Here is a 6,000-nt window from a genome sequence, read left to right as displayed (position 1 = left end):
TAGCCTTATCGGCCATATAGATCAATAACAGAAGTAGAGATTAAATCTACTCCACAACAAAATAAGCAAACTGATTTCATGTGTAGAAATCAGTAGAAAGGGTTCATTCTTATTCACTGAACGTTATAATGCATAGTTACATATTTATAGGCTAGCTACTCTCTATACAAGGCAACCCTAATTTACAATGTATTCTTGGTATAATATTCTCCCAATCAATTACACAATATTTCCCCTAATTTTATGTGATCTCATACGGATTCTATGCGATCTTCTTCCAACACTTTCCCTCAAGCTAAGTGACGGAGTTCTGGATACTTAGCCTGCACAGTACTTCTCGGAAAGTCTTCGAATCCACCGCCTTTGTCAAGATGTCGGCCAGTTGATCTTCAGATTTAACATATGGCATCTCTACCACTTTCGCTTCAAGATTCTCTTTTATGAAGTGCCGATCTACTTCCACATGCTTCGTTCTATCGTGTTGTACCGGATTTTCAGAGATATTTATGGCTGCCTTGTTATCACAAAATAATTTGCAAGGAAGGACTGATCGAAGGTCCAATTCCGTCATAAGTCGCCAAAGCTATAGAATCTTTGTTAGTCCACTCTTGATCCCTCTGAACTCCGCTTCTGCATTCAAAAGCGCTAATACCTTCTGCTTTTTGCTTCTCCATGTTACAAGGTTACCTCCTACATAGGTAAAATACCCGGTAGTAGACTTCCTATTATTCGGATTCCCTGCCCAATCTGCATCAGTGAAACCATGTATTTCCAAATGTCCATGTTTCCCAAATAAAATTCCATGCTCCGTCGTTCCCTTTAGATACCGAACAATCCTCAATACTGCTTCCCAATGTTCCTCTTGTGGTGCATGCATAAATTGACTGACTACTCCAACTGCATATGCAATATCAGGTCTAATGTGAGATAAATAAATGAGTTTCCTAACTAACCTCTGATATCTCCCCCTGTCGGCTAATTTTGCTTCTTCCTTCATTTGTAATCCGTGATTTTGCACCATAGGAGTGTCTGCGGGCTTGCAATCGACCATCCCTACTTCTGCTAGCAAGTCAAGTATATACTTCCTCTGCTTATGAAGATTCCCCTTTTTTATCTCAGTACCTCTATTCCCAAGAAGTACTTCAGAAGGCCTAGATCTTTCATCTCAAATTCATGGAATAAATTCTTCCATAGTTCAGCTATTTCCTCCTCATCATCCCCAGTAATGATCATGTCGTCAACATTTATAATCAAACACGTGATCTTCCCATTTCTTTTCTTGAGGAACAGAGTATAATCCGAATTACTCTGCTTGTAGTCGTATTTCTTCATTACCTATGTGAACCTTCCCAACCATGCTTGTCGGGACTGTTTCAGTCCATACAGTGTCTTCTTTAGCTGGCAGACTTCTCCATCTACAAAATCTTGTGTGAATCCAGGCGGTGGTTCCATGTACACTGGTTTTGGCAGCTCCCCGTGTAGGAATGCATTCGTCACATCGAATTGGTGGAGCGGCCAATCCTTATTAGCTGCAATAGAAAACAACACCCTCACGGTATTGATTTTAGCCACCGGTGAGAACTTTTCAGCATAATCCACACCATATGTCTGGGTGTATCCCTTCGCCACGAGTCGCGCCTTATATCTCTCAATAGTCCCATTTGGTCTTCTTTTTATTGTGAACACCCATATGGTCTTCTTAACCCACGTACCGTTCTTCATCAAAGCTTTCATCTCTATGAGCATTGCCTCCCTCCACTTCTTATGTTTCATTGCTTCTTCCGCTGATTGTGGAGTCTCTTCCTCTTCGTACAATGCAGCTTCAAAAGCACGGGCCATTTTGGTCAGATTTCCTTGCACAAAGTTTGCCACCCCATAGCGACTTTTCTTTCAAATCTTTTTAGGGAAATATCGCTTCGGTGGAATTCCTCGTGTACTTCGATAGGGGAGTGCATATCTTCCGGTGTCTCTATCCACAGTGTTATCTTCAACTTGGAGTTCTGTATCCACCGGATTAGTAATAATTGAATCTTCATCAGTATTTGGTTCGTGAATTACCTCGGATATCGTCGGAGAAGGATTGCTAGGGGGCGGATTAGATGACTCTGGTGGCGAGACCTGCTCGGCAGCAGTGACTATCACTGGATCTGTTGGACCCTCGATCGAGGAGCTTGGCAATGGTACAATCCAACTTAAATAGTCCTTGGTGTTATCTGGACCTTTCTCCCCCTGACTACTAAGGTGGGTGTCATAGAAAAATTTGGTTTCAAGGAAATTGCAGTTCATAGTGGGGATCTGTACCCTTTTTCGAGTGTGGGGATCGAAGCATCTGTACCCTTTTTGGTTTACCCCGTAGCCCACGAAGACACATTTGGTTGCATACGGTGATAATTTGGTTCTCTAATGTTTTGGAATATGGGTGTAAACGGAACAACCAAAAACTTCGGGCTGGAGGTTCAAGTGTTCGGGTATCTTGGCTTGTTTGGATAGTGTATCAAGAGGGGTTTTCATGTTCAAGGTCTTGGTGGGTAGGCGATTTATGAGGTAGATGGATGTAGCAATTGCTTCCGGCCAGAAATATTTGGGAACTTTGGAGTCGATCATTATAGCTCGGGTCATTTCTAGGATGGTCCTATTTTTCCGTTCTGCTACCCCATTTTGTTCAAGTGTATAGGTACAAGAGGTTTGGTGGATCACACCTTTTTCTTTACAAAAACGAGTCATTTCACTGTTGACAAACTCCCTCCCATTATCTGACCTAAGGGTTTTGATAGTGGTAGGGAATTGTGTTTGGATCATTTTAAAGAAAAAGGTAAATCTATCAAATACGTCAGATTTGTTTTTCAAAAAATATATCCACGTCATTCGAGTTCAATCATCAACAAAAATCACATAATATCGAAAATCATTCCCACCAATAATCGGGGCAGGACCCCAAACATCATAATGTACTAACGAAAATATGGATGTCATACGAGTGTTTGTAGGTTTAAATGACTGTCTTTGGCTCTAGGCCAAAACACAAGTTTCACATGAAAAATCAAATGGAATTGAAAGGTTCGGATAAAGCAATTTAAAGTAACTAGGAGAAGGGTATTCTAGTCTTCGGTGCCAGAGCCAAGTTTCCTGTTTCATGGATCCGTGAGCCAACATTGCACTGCCAGTTTGAGCTATCTCGTCCACGTAATAGAGTCCTTGTTTCTCAGTGCCACGCCCAAGAATCCTCCTCGTCAAAATATCCTACATAATACAAAAGTTGGATGCATCAGAAGTGTGCAATTCAGCTCTTTAGTCACATGACTAATAGACATTAATCTTTGGGATAAAGTGGGAACATATAAATATTTCGTGAGCCGGAGAGTGGGTGATATTTCAATAGTGCCCGACCCTACAACAGTGATAAACTCCCCATTCGCAGTCTTAATATACTCCCTCCGTCCCATACAAGTTGAGACAAAACTTTTGGGCACGAAGGTTGAAGATGGTAAAAGAGTGGTGAGTGTGTTATTTTGTAAAATAGAATTTTCCCGATCCAGAGAATCCACTAGACACTGGTTTAGAAACTCAGAGAATCCTCGGGTTACCTGCCGTTGGGCACACAATCATTTCCTTCTCCCTTCAAAACCCTCAACCCGCTATGCTAAAAAGATTAGTACAGAGAAGCAGGGATCGAATCCACAGAGACAGATGCGTAAGTAAACATGCTAAAAGACCTGGAAACTATTTTTGGCAGCTTCCACGCAATTTTCTCGGGGTTGAAATTTAATTCCTAGACTCTGGAAATGAAATATCCTATCTAACAGCTAGATCTAGGCAGAGATAAAGAACATGCATAATGGGGACCAAATGAGCTTGAAATTACTACTAGATGGGGTAAACGGCTTCCTAAACTAACCTAGACACAGGAAGAACAGTACGTGGGGACCATTTCCCTAAACGACATAGTACGACGGAAAAAGCTGCAGATTAACCGACTAAAAGACTAACTAACAGCGACATCATCTTCTCTAACTTTTATCACGAAATAATATATGAAAAACAGAGCAAAACAAGAATCGAAACAGGGCAAACGAAATTAAACCAATTAAACCAAAACAGAGCAAAACAAGAATCGAAACAGGGCAAACTGAAACTAAAGCAGATCTACGGTTACTAGACAAGGTAAATAAGTAAACCAAATTTAAATGTCACAACCATGCAAACATGAACAGATCTACACGATGGATGCTTCATCCACTCCGGATCCAAGCCATCCACAACACTCCACACAATTTCCATCTCCGATCTTCGCAGATTCAACCGATTTAACCGATCAACTACAAATCTCCATGCAATTCAAACTCCACCTCAGATCAATCAACAATATCCACCAAAAACAAACAGATAATGCAACAATAACATAACTGAAACCAAAGTAGCGAATTCCATAGCAAAATACGCAATATCCAACGAGAAAGTAGCAAAACAAGACCGAGCTTCAAACAACGAAGACTCGGGAAATCCAAAACACAAACAAAGCAAATAAAGGATTGTATCTTCGCCTCCTTTGGAGACGGTGTTACACCACAACTGAAGTAGAACGTGAACTCGTACGATGATTCCCCTAAAAGTGTGTGTGTAGAGAAAATGGAAAAGCTAAGCTAAGAGCCGATGATGCGAAAGGAGAACTCTCTTCATGTTGAACGCGTGCTCTTATTTATAAGGGTCGGAGCTTCTAGACTCTTCCTGGTGTTTCCCATTTTGCCCTCCTCATGGATGCTCCTTATTCTAGTAAAACTCTTCCCTTTTTCTGCTCACTTTTTCCCGCCAGCTTCTTCCTTCATGTAATCCCTTCTTTCTTTTCTTTCTTCCTGGGGCTGGCGATTTCTCTACACACTTGGCTTATAAAACTTTGTTAGACCCAGGAAATCATAGAATCTATCCCATAACCGATGCATGAAATTAGCCTTATCAAAGGTTAAGAATTTATATTAAATAAATCGGAGAAATGAAAAAAGTAGGAAAGACAAGAGAGAGTAAAGTAAATGATGAAATAAAAAAAAAAAAGAGTGATTAGATGTTTTGTCTTTTGTTAAAAAAGGAAATGACTCAACTTTGTTGGAACGGACTAAAAAGGAATACGACTCAACTTTTTTGGGACGGAGGGAGTATGATCTAGTAACATAATCATGTAAATCAATAAAATCACTCCTATAGGGTGTGATGGTATCATTGCCCCACAATCAAATATCCATCCCTTAGTGTTTTTATTACTAGAAGAGTGAACTTCAAAAATGGTCCCTGGACTATGGGTTTATCTCGAAAATGGTCCCTGGACTTTAAAAATATCACTAGTAGTCCTTGGACTAAGGGTTAATATCAAAACCGGTCCTTTTGCACTGTTTCGAGACGAAAATGCCCTTTTGAGGAGTTTTGGGGGGTTTGGACAATTTGGTCTTTTTACACTTTTAACATTTTAAATCTGATATTATTTCACTTATGTACTAAATCTGATATTATTTCAAAATTATCATTCTTCTTCCCTTTTGTCATCCTTCACTTTGTTTCTTTATTTTAAAAGGACCGTTTTTTATATTTACCCTTAGTCCAGGGACTACTGGTGATATTTTTAAAGTCCAGGGACTATTTTTGAGATAAACTCATACCCAGGACCATTTTTGAAGTTCACTCTTACTAGAAACATGAAACGCAACGGAAATCTCACGTAAGGGTGTAAATCGGTTATGCAATTTCTGGACATATGAGGGTCTATTATTGGTTTTCAGAAAGTCAGGGGGGTCGATTTTAATAAAGTGGGGTTCCTTTTGATAATATTTACTTTCTGGGATTCTAATATCAAAATGAGAAATGCATTTAGGGTTTGGTTGAACACCAAACCCTTTACCTCCGCCGCCAGTCGGCTCCGTCCGCTCCGCATAATGCCCGGCGCCTCGCACGTTGCCTCCGGTCGGCTGACCCTCCAATCGGGCTCCGGTCACCTGCCCAGTAGTTGCCCCGTCG

General features: G+C 40.6%; 1 pseudogene; it reads right to left on the bottom strand.

Annotated features, from left to right (window-relative positions):
- Positions 1 to 583: 583 nt before the first annotated feature.
- Positions 584 to 1,332, bottom strand: LOC148928533 (secreted RxLR effector protein 161 pseudogene; annotated as a pseudogene).
- Positions 1,333 to 6,000: the final 4,668 nt, after the last annotated feature.

The sequence above is a fragment of the Salvia hispanica genome, chromosome 4 (assembly GCF_029641045.1).
Source record: "Salvia hispanica isolate PSC_SH4W2 chromosome 4, Shi_PSC_v1, whole genome shotgun sequence".
Classification (NCBI taxonomy): Eukaryota; Viridiplantae; Streptophyta; class Magnoliopsida; order Lamiales; family Lamiaceae; genus Salvia; species Salvia hispanica.
This window is presented reverse-complemented; position numbering and strand designations above follow the sequence as displayed.